Genomic DNA, 14,659 nt, shown 5'->3' with positions numbered 1-14,659 from the left:
GGACTTGGTCCCAGGGTCCTGGGATCATGACCTGAGCCCAACACAGACGCTTAACTGAGCCACCCAGGTGTCCCTGTTTCTAGGAATTTATCCAAATTTTTTTTAGGTTGTCTGGTTTGTTGGTGTATAATTGTTTTCCCTACATTTTTAAGTGACTTTATCAGTAAATGAAGAATGCCCAGAATTTTGGGAAAAAAGTGGCAAATTGCTGTTGGTAGAGCTTTTAACAAGTAGACCTTCTTGCTATGAGGTCAGCATCTATGTTAGGTAGCCGACTTCAGAGGTCTGTGATCCAGTGGTCAGTTTCCTCATGTGTCAGGGAAATACTCCTCAAAGATATCTAAAGAAAGATGGGTTTATTTTAACTTTTATTTTGATAATAACACTGATTTTTTAGAGCTCATCATCCTCACAGCCAACTTACCTTCATCCAGGTCTTAATTGCAGCAACTATATCATGGCTTTTAAGAATGAACAGCTTTAAAGAGCGCACGTATTGAATGGAGCACTGGGTATTATATGCAAACAATGAATCATGGAACACTACATCAAAAACTAATGATGTAATGTATGGTGATTGACATAACATAATAAAATTTAAAAAAAAGAATGAACAGCTTTAGAGTCTTTGAGAATGCTTATCCTTGAGAAGAAAAATCTTTTTTCTTTTTTTTTAAGATTTTATTTATTTATTTGACAGAGAGAGACGCAGCGAGAGAGGGAACACAAGCAGGGGGAGTGGGAGAGGGAGAAGCAGGCTTCCCACAGAGCAGGGACCCTGATGCGGGTCTCGATCTCAGGACCTAGGATCATGACCTGAGCCGAAGGCTTAACAACTGAGCCACCCCGTCACCCTGAGAAGAAAAATCTTGTACAGACAATATTGTGGGTTCCTTTTAAAAACAGTATTGGTTGTATGTGTGTCTTAGTATTACATTCACATGGTACAACCTACAAAACGAAAGTAAAAAGGGATTCTCCCTAAAGGCAAACCACTGTTTCCAGTATCTGTGGATCATTCCAGAGATACTCTGCATAATCAAGCTTATGTATTTTTATAGGAATGATAGCATAATATGCACACTCTCTTGCATCTTGCCTTTTTCCATGTGATATATGTGGAGATTGTTCCACATGAACACACACGGAGCTAATGCTTTTAATTGGAGCCACTATTTTATTATGAAGGTAAACAATGAATAACTTGAATTAATTACCCCTTGTCCATGTTTTTATCCTTTGTCATGACATTGTTTTCCATGAGGACAAATAATTCAGGGTAGAACCAACTAACCCAATTTCCCCCCCAGGTAAGCCATTTCTCATATATATAGTAGTACCTGTCCTTTAAATCATTTTTTATTTTATTACAGATTTTCTTAAAAGACAAATATTCAAGCCACATTTTTTTTCTTAACTAACCATTTTCCATCTCACTAAACACACTGAGGCATTTAGTTGTATAAACTCTCACTTGACAAGTTCAGATGTGGCCCTATCTACTCCTTTTTCTCTACCTTTTTTCATTCCATCGTGTTTGCCAAAACTCGTATCATTCAAGAGTTCTTCAGTTATTTTACCAACAAGGGCCTTAAAAATTAACATGTCTTCACATACATCATCATGCATATGGCAAATAAAGGCCAAAAGAATGACCACATCTTTAATACCCATGTTCTCAGCTAACTGTCAAGAATCAGGTAAAGCTGAGTTTTGCAACCAGTTGTGTTCATGTGTCTGTTTAAGTACAGCAAAAATATTTTTATTTCCAGCAATATAGATGATCTGATATTCTAAAAAACAACCTCTATTAAACACCTAGGAATTCTTGATGAAATATAACAGTAAGTAGGCAAGCTTACAGAAAGAGGGAAATCTTTAAGGACCAAAACCAGAGTACTGGGGCCACTGCTTCCCTAAGGCCATTTGCCAACTGGTAAAAAATATAGCAGCTAACACTAAAGCTAATATTTATCAACTGATTATAATATGCCAGGCCCTCCTCTAAGTACCATAAAAATACTAACTGTACAGCAACCCCATAATGTGGGTACTATTATTAGCCCCATCTTTCAGAGGAAGAAACATTCAAAGAAACACATTAGAATCTTGGCTAGTAACACTACATGGGAGAGAGGAAATATAACCTTGAGCAAGGTATGGATCTAAAAATTATATATAGCTGAAATATTCAAAGAGCTATTCCTTCAGTGAAAGGAAAAAACAGTCCCACCTGCCACAAGGAAATGTGTCTGTTACAACCTTAGCTCTTGGTAGGAAAGTAGACTTCCACAAGAATACTAAACCACAAGTTTACCCATACACATCATTTAGAGTTCAGATTTATGCTACCATGGAAGCCTCGGGAATGCAAATCAGAATATTAAAGTGGCTGTCAGTTAATAGTGCCCTGGGGTGCCTGGCAAAAGCAAGCATAGGTGCTCTTTTGGGGATGCATCCTGAACAAGCCTCAAAAGGGTTCCAGTAGATAAAACCCACCACAATTTGAGCTCAAAACCCAAAGTAACAAAACAAGGAAGTAAGCCACTATACATGAGAGGCCATTAAAAACTAAGTACTAAAGATACTGGAAGTAAAGATGCAGAATACAAAATGATTATGCTTTAAAATATTAAGGGAAATGAAGGTATAATGTTGTACTTCAAAAAAAAAAAAAAAGCAGGGGCGCCTGGGTGGCTCAGTCAGTTAAGCATCCAACTCTCGATTTCAGTTCACAATCTCAGGGTTGTGAGATTGAGCCCCACGTCGAACTCTGCACTGGGTGTGGAGCCTGCTTAAGATCCTCTCCCTCTACCTCCCTACTCTCCCCCTCTCTTAAAAAAAAAAAAAAAAAAAAAAAAAGCCAAACAAGAAATAAAAGTCATTGAACTATAACCAGGCAAATTTGAAAAATAATAAATGTATACAAATGAAAAAAGTCATTGAAAGTAAAAATAGATAAGTTAAACAGATCAATTGAACACTGCCAAAGACAACAATCTAAAACTTGTGAAAGATTACCAAGAATACATTACCTAGTATACAGCAGAAACACACAAATATGCACAGGAAATAATAAAAGACATTAGGAGACTTGGGGAATAGAGTGAAAAAGATTGAATCTGTATAAAATGGGAGTTCCAAAGAACAGAAGAGAGGCAAAACTAAATAACTGAAAATGTTCTAGGTTTCATCATAGTAGGGAATCACTGGATTTAGGAAGCACACAAATCATAAGCAGGATAGACAACGTGTTCTAGTGGGGCTGCAGGATGACAAAGCGGTCTTAAATGTGACAAAGAAAAATTGCCTAAAATGAATAACACTGAAAACTTCAATAGCAACAACTTAAGCTAGAAGACAAAATAATGATATAGTCAAAGTTTTGAGAAGAAATAAATGTTAACCTAAAATTATAAACTGTCATTTAGTGCAAGGACTTAAAGATATCTTCAGAACAAAAATTCAGTTTACTATGAATAGATCATCACCAAAGAATGTACTTCAAGAAGAAAAAGAATAACTAAGCAGATCTCCAAGAATGGTGAATAAAGAAATTGGTGAACATGTGGGGAAAACTAAGCAAATGCAGATCGCATGGAGCAATAATAATGTCTAGTTGGGAGGGGAATAAAATCAGATAGGGATTTTCTAAACTGGAATACACATACCTGTGGAGATAAATGAAAACTCTGGAATGTACAGAGGCACATCTATTTTTTTTTTAAGATTTTATTTGTAAGAGAGAGAGAGAGCACAAGCAGGGGGAAGAGCAGGCAGAGAGAGAAGCAGACTCCCCGCTGAGCAAGGAGCCCCAATAGGGCACATGACCTGAGCCAAAGGCAGATGCTTAACTGACTGAGCCAACCAGGCCTCCCAAGGCCCATCTATTTTTAAGAGTCAGCTTCAAGATGTTCCTGCCATCATTCTACAGGGTGTTCTCCACCTCCCCCTTCACAATCACCATTCTCCTGCTTCACAAAAGAAAGACATACCTCTTATACCATAATTATTACTGTGGTGCAATGACCCTTTGTGTAAAAAGCCTGGTTGCTAAGTAAAAGGGACAATATGAAACAGTTTTTGTTTATAAAGCCCTTTTTCATCTCCCTGCTGTCAAATAATACATCAATCCTGAAAGATAACCTCTTGAAAGTAAAGCAAAGAGAGCATTAGTAAGAAATATTGAGACTGGCAGAATTTTACTTTACTCAGGCAACAAATTCATACCACACAGCTCTGTCTTAAAATTCAGAAGTGAGAGGGTTTTTTTATGGAAAATGAAGCCAGACTTTTTCTAACAAATTAAATCTATTTTGACTGCTTGGTTTGCCAATAGGACTTTCCAATCAGTTCATATGGTAGTCATTTTTTACATAATTAGAATTAGCTGGAATCTGCAGCTACCAAGTTCTGACAAAAATAGGCAAAAGATTAAAAAATTATAAAAAAATATTGTACAAATGTTGGCAAGAATGTGAGAAGTTGGAACCCTTGTGCACGGCTGATGGGAGTGTAAAATGGTGCAGCCGCTATGGAAAAGTGTGGTGGTGGTTCCTAAAATTAGAATTATTTTTTGATCCAGTAATCCCATTTCTGGGTATATACATAAAAGAATTGAAAGCAGAGACTTAGATATTTGAACACCAATGTTCATAGCACTAATTCACAATAGCCAAAAAGTGCAAACAGCCCAAATGTCCATCCATGGATGAATGGATAAACAAAATGTGTGCATGTATGTGTGTGTGTGTGTACACATATACAATATATATATATACACACACACACCATGGAATATTATTCAGGCTTTAAAGGGAAGGAAACGCTGATACATGATACATGGATGAGCCTTGAACACATTATGCTACATAAAATAAGCCAGACACAAAAGAAAAAATACTGTATAATTCTACTTATATGAGGTACCTAGAATAGTCAAATTCATAGAAGGTAGTATAGTGGGTACCAGGGTGAGGGAGAAGGGAAGGAGGGAGGGAGGAAGTGGGGAATGGAGAGTTAATGCTTCATAGGTATGGAACCTCAGTTTGAGATGATGAAAAAGTTCTGGAGATGGATAATGGTGCTGGCTGCACAACAATGTGAAAGTACTTAACGCCATTGAACTGTACAGTTAAAATGTTTAAAATGGTAAATTTTGTGTATGTTTTATAATATACACTTTATACATAGCTGTGCTGTCCCAGAAATAGAAAGATGTTTAATCATTAGATAATTTGTCTTTTTCTAAGTAATAAAATCATTTTAAGGATATAAAATAAATTGTAAATTTAAGGGTTCACTTCTGGACTCTCAATTCTCTTCTACAGATCTATATATGTCTTTATACCAATTACTACAGTGCCTTGATTTTTGTACCTTTACAGGTAGTTTTGAAATCAGGAAGTGTGTGTCCTCCAACTGTTTTCATTTTTAAGACTATGTTGGCTCTTCTGAGTCCCTTGCATTTCCATATGAATTTTAGGACCAGCTTAATTTCTGCAGAGGCCAGCTGAGATTTTGATAAGGATTGCCCTGAATCTGTAGACCAGTTTGGGGAATACGCCGTGTTAACCATATTAAATCTTCCAATCCATGAACATAGGATGTCTATCCATTTATTTAGCTCTTCTTTCAGTTCTTTCAAGGTTTTGTAACTTTCCATTTACAAGTCTCGCACTTCCTTTGTTAAATTTATTTCTGACGGAAATTTTTTTTTTTAAGATTTTATTTATTTGACAGAGAGAGACAGCTAGAGCAAGAACACAGGCAGGGGGAGAGGGAGAGGGAGAAGCAGGCTTCCCGCAGAGCAGGGAGCCCGATGAGGGACCCGATCCCAGGACGCTGGGATCATGACCTGACCCGAAGGCAGACGCCCAACGACTGAGCCACCCAGGCGCCCTCCCCTTAGGATTTTATAATAAAATTTAACGTTCTCTGGAAAAATACTGCAATCCCCAAAATTTTATATAAAGCTTCCCCCCCCCGAGGGTAAAACAGAATAATGAAAAGTTTCTAGAATGTTTAAAAAAAAATGATGATGCCATTTAATAAGGAAACTTTTTTTTTTTAAGTAGGCTCCACACCCAGCATGGAGCCCAGCATGGGGCTTGAATTCATGACCCTGAGATCAAGACCTGAGCTGAGATCAAGAGTCATACACCTAACACTGAGCCACCCACGTACCCCAAGGAAATCTTTCTTTTGTCTGTTTAAGATTTTATTTATTTATTTGAGAGAGAGACACAGAGAGAGCACGAGTGGGGTGAGGGGCAGAGGGAGAAGCAGGCTTCCTGCTGAGCAGGGAACCCGATGCGGGGCTCCATCCCAGGACCCTGGGATCGTGACCTGAGCTGAAGGCAGACACTTAACCGACTGAGCCACCCAGATGCCCCTGTTTTTTGTTTTATCATTTTGGGGAGCAGTCAGGCATCGCTATCTCTGTCTTGCCAAGAAGTTATTTTCAAGATGTCAAACCTATTAAAAAGTAGAAAGAAACAGTACCATGAACCCTTGAACAACATAGGTTTGAGTTATGTAGGTCCATTTATATGTAGATTACAGTACAATATTATTAACGTATTTTCTCTTAGGATTTTCTTAACACTTTTCTCTAGCTTACTTTATTGTAAGAATATAGTATATAATACATATATAAAATATGTGTTAATCGACTATGTTATCAGTAAGGCTTTCAGTCAACAGCAGCTTATTAAGTTTTGGGGAGTCAAAAGTTATACAGATTTGCAACTGCCTGGTGGGGGGTCAGCACCCCTAACTCTAGATTGTTCAAGGGTCAACTGTATAATGAAAACCAAATACCCTCACCTAGATTCACCAATATGAAACATTTGCCACATCTGCTTTATTAGTCTATACACAAATATATGTATATTTATGTATATAAATATATGTACTTTTTAAAATTTTTGCTGAAACACTATGAAACCTCACCCCTAATGTATCCCCCCAAAGCAAGGACATTATCCTAAATAACTGTAATTCTATCACACCTAAGACATTTAACAATTTGTATTTTACCTAATATCCAGGACATACCCAATTTCTTTAATTCCCCTCAAAATTTTATTTATAGCTGGGTTGCCCCCACCACCACCACCAATTCAGGATCTAGCCCAGAATCATGTCTTGCATTTGGTTGTCATGTCTTTTTAGGATCCTCTAATAGGAGAGGCTTTCTGCCTTTTCTTTTTCATACCATTTGGCATTTATGAAAGTGCAAAACCAACTGTCATGTAGAATGTCCGACAAAGATTTGGATTTTTCTGATTGTTTCCTCATGATTAGATTCAGGTTACACAATCCTGGAAAGACTATTACAGAGGTGATGCAGTGTACTTCCCATTCCATCAAATCAGGAGGCACATCGTTTGTCCCATTTTGGGTGATACTAAGTTTGATCATTTGATCAGGTTGTGGTTGCCAGATCTCTCCATTGTAAAAGTACCCTTTCCCAACTGAGAGCTTTTCCCCTAAGGTCAGGAATACGGCAGGGATGTCCACTATCACCACTGCTATTCAACATAGTACTAAGAAGTCCTAGCCTCAGCAATCAGAAAACAAAAAGAAATAAAAGGCATCCAAATCGGTAAGGAAGTCAAACTCTCACTCTTTGCAGATGATATGATACTTTATGTGGAAAACCCAAAAGACTCCACCCCAAAACTGCTAGAACTCATACAGGAATTCAGTAAAGTGGCATGATATAAAATCAATGCACAGAAATCAGTGGCATTCCTATACACCAACAACAAGACAGAAGAAAGAGAAATTAAGGAGTCTATCCCATTTACAACTGCACCCAAAACCATAAGATACCTAGGAATAAATCTAACCAAAGAGGCAAAGAATCTGTACGCAGAAAACCATACTCATGAAAGAAATTGAGGAAGGCACAAAGAAATGGAAAAACGTTCCATGCTCATGGACTGGAAGAACCAATATTGTGAAGATGTCAATGCTACCTAGAGCAATCTACACATTTAATGCAATCCCTATCAAAATACCATCCACTTTTTTCAAAGAAATGGAACAAATAATCCTAAAATAGGTATGGAACCAAAAAAGATCCTGAATAGCCAGAGGAATGTTGAAACAGAAAAGCAAAGCTGGTGGCATCACAATTCCGGACTTCCAGCTCTATTACAAATCTGTAATCATCAAGACAGTACGGTACTGGCACAAAAACAGACACATAGATCAATGGAACAGAATAGAGAGCCCAGAAATGGACCCTCAACTCTATGGTCAACTCATCTTCGACAAAGCAGGAAAGAATGTCCAATGGAAAAAAGACAGTCTCTTCAACAAATGGTGTTGGGAAAATTGGACAGCCACATGCAGAAGAATGAAACTGGACCATTTCCTTATACCACACACAAAAATAGACTAAATTGGATAAAAAACCTCAATGTGAGACAGGAATCCATCAAAATCCTTGAGAACAACACAGGCAGCAACCTCTGGACCTCAGCAGCAACTTCTTCCTAGAAACATCGCCAAAGGCAAGGGAAGCAAGAGCAAAAATGAACTACTGGGACCTCATCAAGATAAAAAGCTTTTGCACAGCAAAGGAAACAGTCAACAAAACCAAAGGACAACCGAAGGAATGGAAGAAGATATTTGCAAATGACATATCAGATAAAGGGCTAGTATCCAATATCTATAAAGAACTTATCAAACTCAACACCCAAAGAACAAATAATCCAATCAAGAAATGGGCAGAAGACATGAACAGACATTTCTGCAAAGAAGACATCCAAATGGCCAACAGGCACATGAAAAAGTGCTCAACATCGCTCGGCATCAGGGAAATCCAAATCAAAACCTCAATGAGATACCACCTCACACCCGTCAGAATGGCTAAAATTAACAAGTCAGGAAACGACAGATGTTGGCGGGGATGCGGAGAAAGGGGAACCCTCCTACACTGTTGGTGGGAATGCAAGCTGGTGCAACCGCTCTGGAAGACAGTATGGAGGTTCCTCAAACAGTTGCAAATAGAACTACCATACGATCCAGGAATTGCACTACCGGGTATTTACCCCCAAGATACAAATGTAGGGACCCGAAAGGGCACACACACCCCGATGTTTATAGCAGCAATGTCCACAATAGCCAAACTATGGAAAGAGCCTAGATGTCCATCGACAGATGAATGGATAAAGAAGATGTGGTATATATATATATACACACACACACACACACACACACACACACACACACACACACACACAATGGAATATTATGCAGCCATCAAAAAGAATGAGATCTTGCCATTTGCAATGACGTGGATGGAACTAGAGGGTATTATGCTGAGCGAAATAAGTCAATCAGAGAGCACAAGTATCATATGATCTCAATGATATGAGGAATTTGAGAAACAAGACAGAGGATCATAAGGGAAGGGAGGGAAAAATGAAACAAGATGAAACCAGAGAGGGAGACAAACCAAAAGAGACTCTTAATCTCAGGAAACAAACTGAGGGTTGCTGGAGTGGTGGGGGGTGGGAGGGATGGGGTGGCTGGGTGATAGACATTGGGGAGGGCACGTGCTATGGTGAGCGCTGTGAATTGTGTAAGACTGATGAATCACAGACCTGTACCCCTGAAACAAATAATACACTATATGTTAATTAAAAAGGTAGTAAAAAAAAAAAGTACCCTTTCCCTTTGTAATTAATAAGTAATCTATGGAAAGGTACTTTGATTTTGTTTTTAAGATTTTATTTATTTTTTGACAGAGAGACAGCGAGAGAGGGAACACAAGCAGGGGGAGTGGGAGAGGGAGAAGCGGGCTTCCTGCCTGAGCAGGGAGCCCAATGCGGGGCTCGATCCCAGGACCCTGGGATCACAACCCGAGCCAAGGGCAGACGCTTAATGACTGAGCCACCCAGGCACCCCTGGAAAGGTACTTTGAGACCACATCTTATTCCTCAACAAACTCATCCAGTGCCATCTATCAGTGATCTTTCCATGAAGGTTCTGAAATTGCCCCTAAAGGAAGCTGTGGCAAACACTGTTCATGGACCACTGAAATCTCTCTTTCCCTGGCACAAGATTAGACTACATTCCCAAGCCCCTGGTGGCAACATGTGGAATGTCATTGGAAGGGGTGTGTACCACTTCCAGGCCTAGGCGTTAGTATGATGTATATACTCCCTCCATGCTTTCTTTCTACTTACTAACTAGAACCTATGGCCACCTGGCTTTGACCATGGAGATAATAATGCCTTAGAGCAGGAATCAATAAACTACAACCATCATGGGTCAAATCAGGCCCAGTGCCTGTTTTTGTAAATGAAGTTTTATTAGAACATGACCACATTTGCTCATAGACATATTCTCTATAGTTGCTTTCACATAATAAATGGCATAGCCCACAAAGCCTAAAATATTTATTGTCTGGCCATTTACAGTACATTTTACATCACAGTAAAAGTTTGCCAACCTCTGCTGTAGTATATAGTAAGCACTTGATAAGCGAGAAATGTTAACTCTCCCATTACATGGGCCCCTTGGCTTCCCCCACCAGAAGTATTTGAAACACATTTATCTTGGAAAAAAAAAGCCTGACCCTAATACCTCCCGCTCTTTCCTTTTCTAACTGTTAAGCTTCTGGAAACACGCTCTAGTTATACAAATTCCAGATCTTGCTTCCAGCCCTCTCCCACACATCAATCAGTCCACCTTGCGCATTAGGGCCAGATGCATCTTCCTACAACATGACTGTCATCCCAATCTGCCCTGCTCAAGATCTCCTACTGTCTACTGCCCTGACATCAAACCTAATGGACTCTTAGCTCTCCAGACCCAGGAATCTGACCCTTCCTCCCCAAATCAAACTTAGCTCCACTCCTACCTGACAACCAGAGCTGGGACAAGCGTGAGGTGAGGGAGATGTTCCCCAAGGCACAAAACTTAGGTGGTACCAAAAACTCAGTAATCAGGATAGATAATATCTTAATGCAGTATTTTTTTTTTAATCAAAATTAAGGGGCGCCTGGGTGGCTCAGTCGGTTAAGCGTCTGCCTTCAGCTCAGGTCATGATCGCAGGGTCCTGGGATCGAGTCCTGCATCTGGCTCTGCGCTCAGCGGGGAGTCTGCTTCTCCCTCTGCCTCTGTGATCGTTTTTGCTCTCTCTCAAATAAATCCTTTAAAAAATAAAAATAAAAATTAATGCAAAAAGATCTATGAACAACAAAATATCCAAATTTTTAACAAAGTCTTTGAGAACTAACTTGCACCCACTCTGCCCCTCAATCTACGTTCACGGGGTCTTGGACATGAAAAGAAGGTAGCCACTCAAAACTCCACGAAACCCACAGATCTCAAAGAGAGATCATTCTGAATCTCCCCCTCCCACAGCCCCCTTGCTACACCTCCAGCACCACCAGAATCTTAGCTTTTGTTGATGAACGTGTAAGGTTTTGGCTTTGAGGTGTGAAGCCATCTGCAGATCCTAGAGCCACAGTGGCTTCCCAGGTCTTAGCATTTTCCATTAGCAGGTGACAGTGTCCGCGAGCCAGGAGGCTTTCGTACACAGTTCACTCAACAATGACTCCGGCTTTGTGTTAGTGAAATGGCAGATATGGAACCCTCAGTCCAGCAGGAAAGGTGTGTGGAGACAGAGAGTCAGATCAGTGTGGCTCAGAGTGAGAGGAACAGACGTGTCCCAGAGAACGCCGCCAAGGCTCAGAGATGGCAGCAGCAGCACCACCAAACAGACACCAGCAGGGGAGGAGGCCTTTGGGCCTTCAGATACGCAGGGAAGGGGGTGGTGGGAGCTGCGAGTAGTGTGGGTGCGTTTTCAGGAGAGAGAAAAGTGAAACGAAAGCAGAGGAAAGAACTCTACAGTTGCTGCCAAACAGGAAAGCGGCGGGTCCCTCCTCTGAACACCTCTCAGCTGGGGTTCCACTTCCAGCACTACTGGGCTAACGGTGTCCATCTCATCACAGTACAAGTCATTTTCAAAAGGTGCTAAACATTGCCTCATCTCACTCAGAAAGACAGGGAAACTGCTTGGAGGCCCCCCTCCCCTTTTAAAAGTCAGTCTTTCACTTCACCCTTGCTTTGGGTGGGGGACTCTGCGGATTGATGAGCCGTCCTCCCTCCTCCCCAGGGCCATTTGCCTTCTACCACTTATCTGACCTCAAGTGAAGAGCTGCAGTTCCCCCACTAAAGGAATTTCAAACATAAGGCAGCAGCTGCACAGAGACTTTTTTTTTTTTTTTTTTTTTTTTTGGATAGAAAAGCCTTGCAGGGAAAGTGCTTGGCCTTGCAAGTCTTTATCTACAGATAACCAACTTGGCCGGGTGTGAGGTTTGCCGAGGATCAGTCACATTAGCAGCTGTACACTTACACATTCCCTGGGCAAATCCCAGCTTCGGGGCCCCACATGCCCTCCCCCGCCCCCCAGCAAGCAGTTCTAATCAGCACGCGGTGCAGCTGAAAGCCACTGCTGAGGCTCGGGCCGAGCACCCTGCCGCCAGGCCCCTCCGGAGTAGGTGTGTGTGTGTAGGGGGCTCCACCTGCCCCTCCGGAGTGGGGAGTGTGGGGGGGCTCCACCTGCCCCCGACAGGCCCTGGGCCGCCAGAACTCTGTGCTCTGACCACATTCAGCCACCAGTGCCCTTCATCCCTTGCACACCACACCGGAAGCTTCACCTCCCTCCCCTGCTATGCTCTCCTGCCACGGGCTCTGTCCCGCCGTCCTCCCTAGTGAACAGCCCCCTCCTCTCCAGAGCCCAAAGCCCTCCACACCCTCAGCCATCACCTGCTGCAGGAACGGACACCTGGCTCCCTGCCCTCCCAGGTCTCGGCTTCCCCACGGCCCTCTCCAGTGGAGGCCGTTCATTTGTTCACACACCTGACCTCAGGGTCAGGAGGTGGGGTCATGGGCCTCCCTGCTCCCCAAGGCCACAAGCTCACCCTCCAATCTCTGAGGTTTAAGCCATGCCCCAGCCCGTGCCCACCTTCTCCTGATTACTCCTCTTGGCAAGAGGCTCACAGCCTTCTCTCCACCCAACTGCCACCACCATCTTATGTGGTCTTCACCGTCCATCCATCGCACGCCCTGGCTCTCTGTCCCTTGACCCCATCTCCAAACACCTTCCCCTGCACAGAATCTCTTCCGACACCAGGAATTCTGACCTTGTGACATTGTGCCCCTCATCCTAATCTCCCCGCCTTCCGGCCCATTCATCCAGTGGCGCCCACCATGCCGACCCTGCCTCCTCGGCCTCACACCCATTCCCTTTCCCACGCTCCCCAGGCCGCCAGCCCCTCTGGTCCCACGTGGCCTCCACCCTATCCAGCTTGAAGCGCATGCTCCCTCTCTGCAATCGCTCTCATCCAACGCCTCAAAATCACCACTGTCTTTCTGAACCCCAACCCTGCATAAGTCAACAGCCTTTTTTGCTGAGCAGACCCCACCGTGGAGAAAAGCACACAGCCTAGGAGATCGGGCCTCCAGATCCATGGCCACCCACCTCAGCTGGGCCCTCTACACTGCCACCAGTCTCTCTGGCCCAGTCCCAAGGAACCCGCCCTGGGGAGCACAGAGTTCCTCCGACCTAACCTTAATCCTTCCATTCTCTCCAGCCCCTGGGGGCCTTGAACCACATTTCCTGCTCCCTTCCTCCTATAAGGACAACCTCTCCCCCTGACCCAGAAACTTAAAAAAGCATCTAAACAAGTCAGAGTGTTCTAGTCTCTCTCCTCTGAGAAACGAGTAAGTAAGCCCTGTATGGGGCACATCTCCCTCAAGCTACTCCCCCTGCTCTCTCCTCTCCTCCTAACCGGAGATCTACACTCCCTGCCCTGCTGTCATCTGGCCCTGCCTCCACCACACCACAGGTGCTCTCACAGGGCCACCACGGGGGCCATTCAAGGTTGCTCCGACAGGACCGAGCCCCACCCCCCCCCACACACACACCCATGCTTCTGTGACATCACATTCCTGTTGTGCACCTGTGTCTCAGCCCGCTCCTCACAGCACCCCTGAGGCTGGAGCTCCTCTAAGACCTCTTAAGGGCCCTCTGCTCTCAACACTTCAACTCCCATCAAACGCTGTTGCCACACAAATCTACCTCTCTAGACAGGTTCATCCAACTGCCTCCTAGACTTCTCCACTCAGATGCTGCAGACACTGCTGATTGTCAACGCAGCCAGAAACAGATTACTTTCTCTTCAACTCCCTTCTCCTGTGTCCCACTCCTTAGTGAATGGCTAGGGCCAGCAGAGAGCTAAAGATCAGTATTTGCAGAATGAATAAATCCTCCCTCTTTCTTCACAGCCAATCACCAAGACCTGTCCATCGTCTTACGACATCCCTGTGGTTCTTGCTTAATTGAGGCTGGCTGCCTCCTAGTCAACGTTCGGAAGGCTCCGGGACCCCTCAATGCCTGCGGGACAGGGATCTTGCCGCCGTGCCCACGGCCCGTGAATGCCGAGCCACCGAGCGGATCACAACGCACTGTGCGGCCGGCCCTGGTGTGCGGCACCTCCGCTGCACTGCGAGCTCACCTCCAGCAGCGCCCGTGGCCCGACCCACAGCAGCCGCTCAGTCAGCGCTTTAGGTTTGCGGTGAATGAACGGAGTACCGAGCGAAAGGGACTAGAGCGCGCCACGGAGTCGGC

This window comes from Callorhinus ursinus, unplaced genomic scaffold (assembly GCF_003265705.2).
Source record: "Callorhinus ursinus isolate GAN/ISIS: 27379988/994484 unplaced genomic scaffold, GSC_fseal_2.0 scaffold34, whole genome shotgun sequence".
NCBI lineage: Eukaryota > Metazoa > Chordata > Mammalia > Carnivora > Otariidae > Callorhinus > Callorhinus ursinus.
This window is presented reverse-complemented; position numbering follows the sequence as displayed.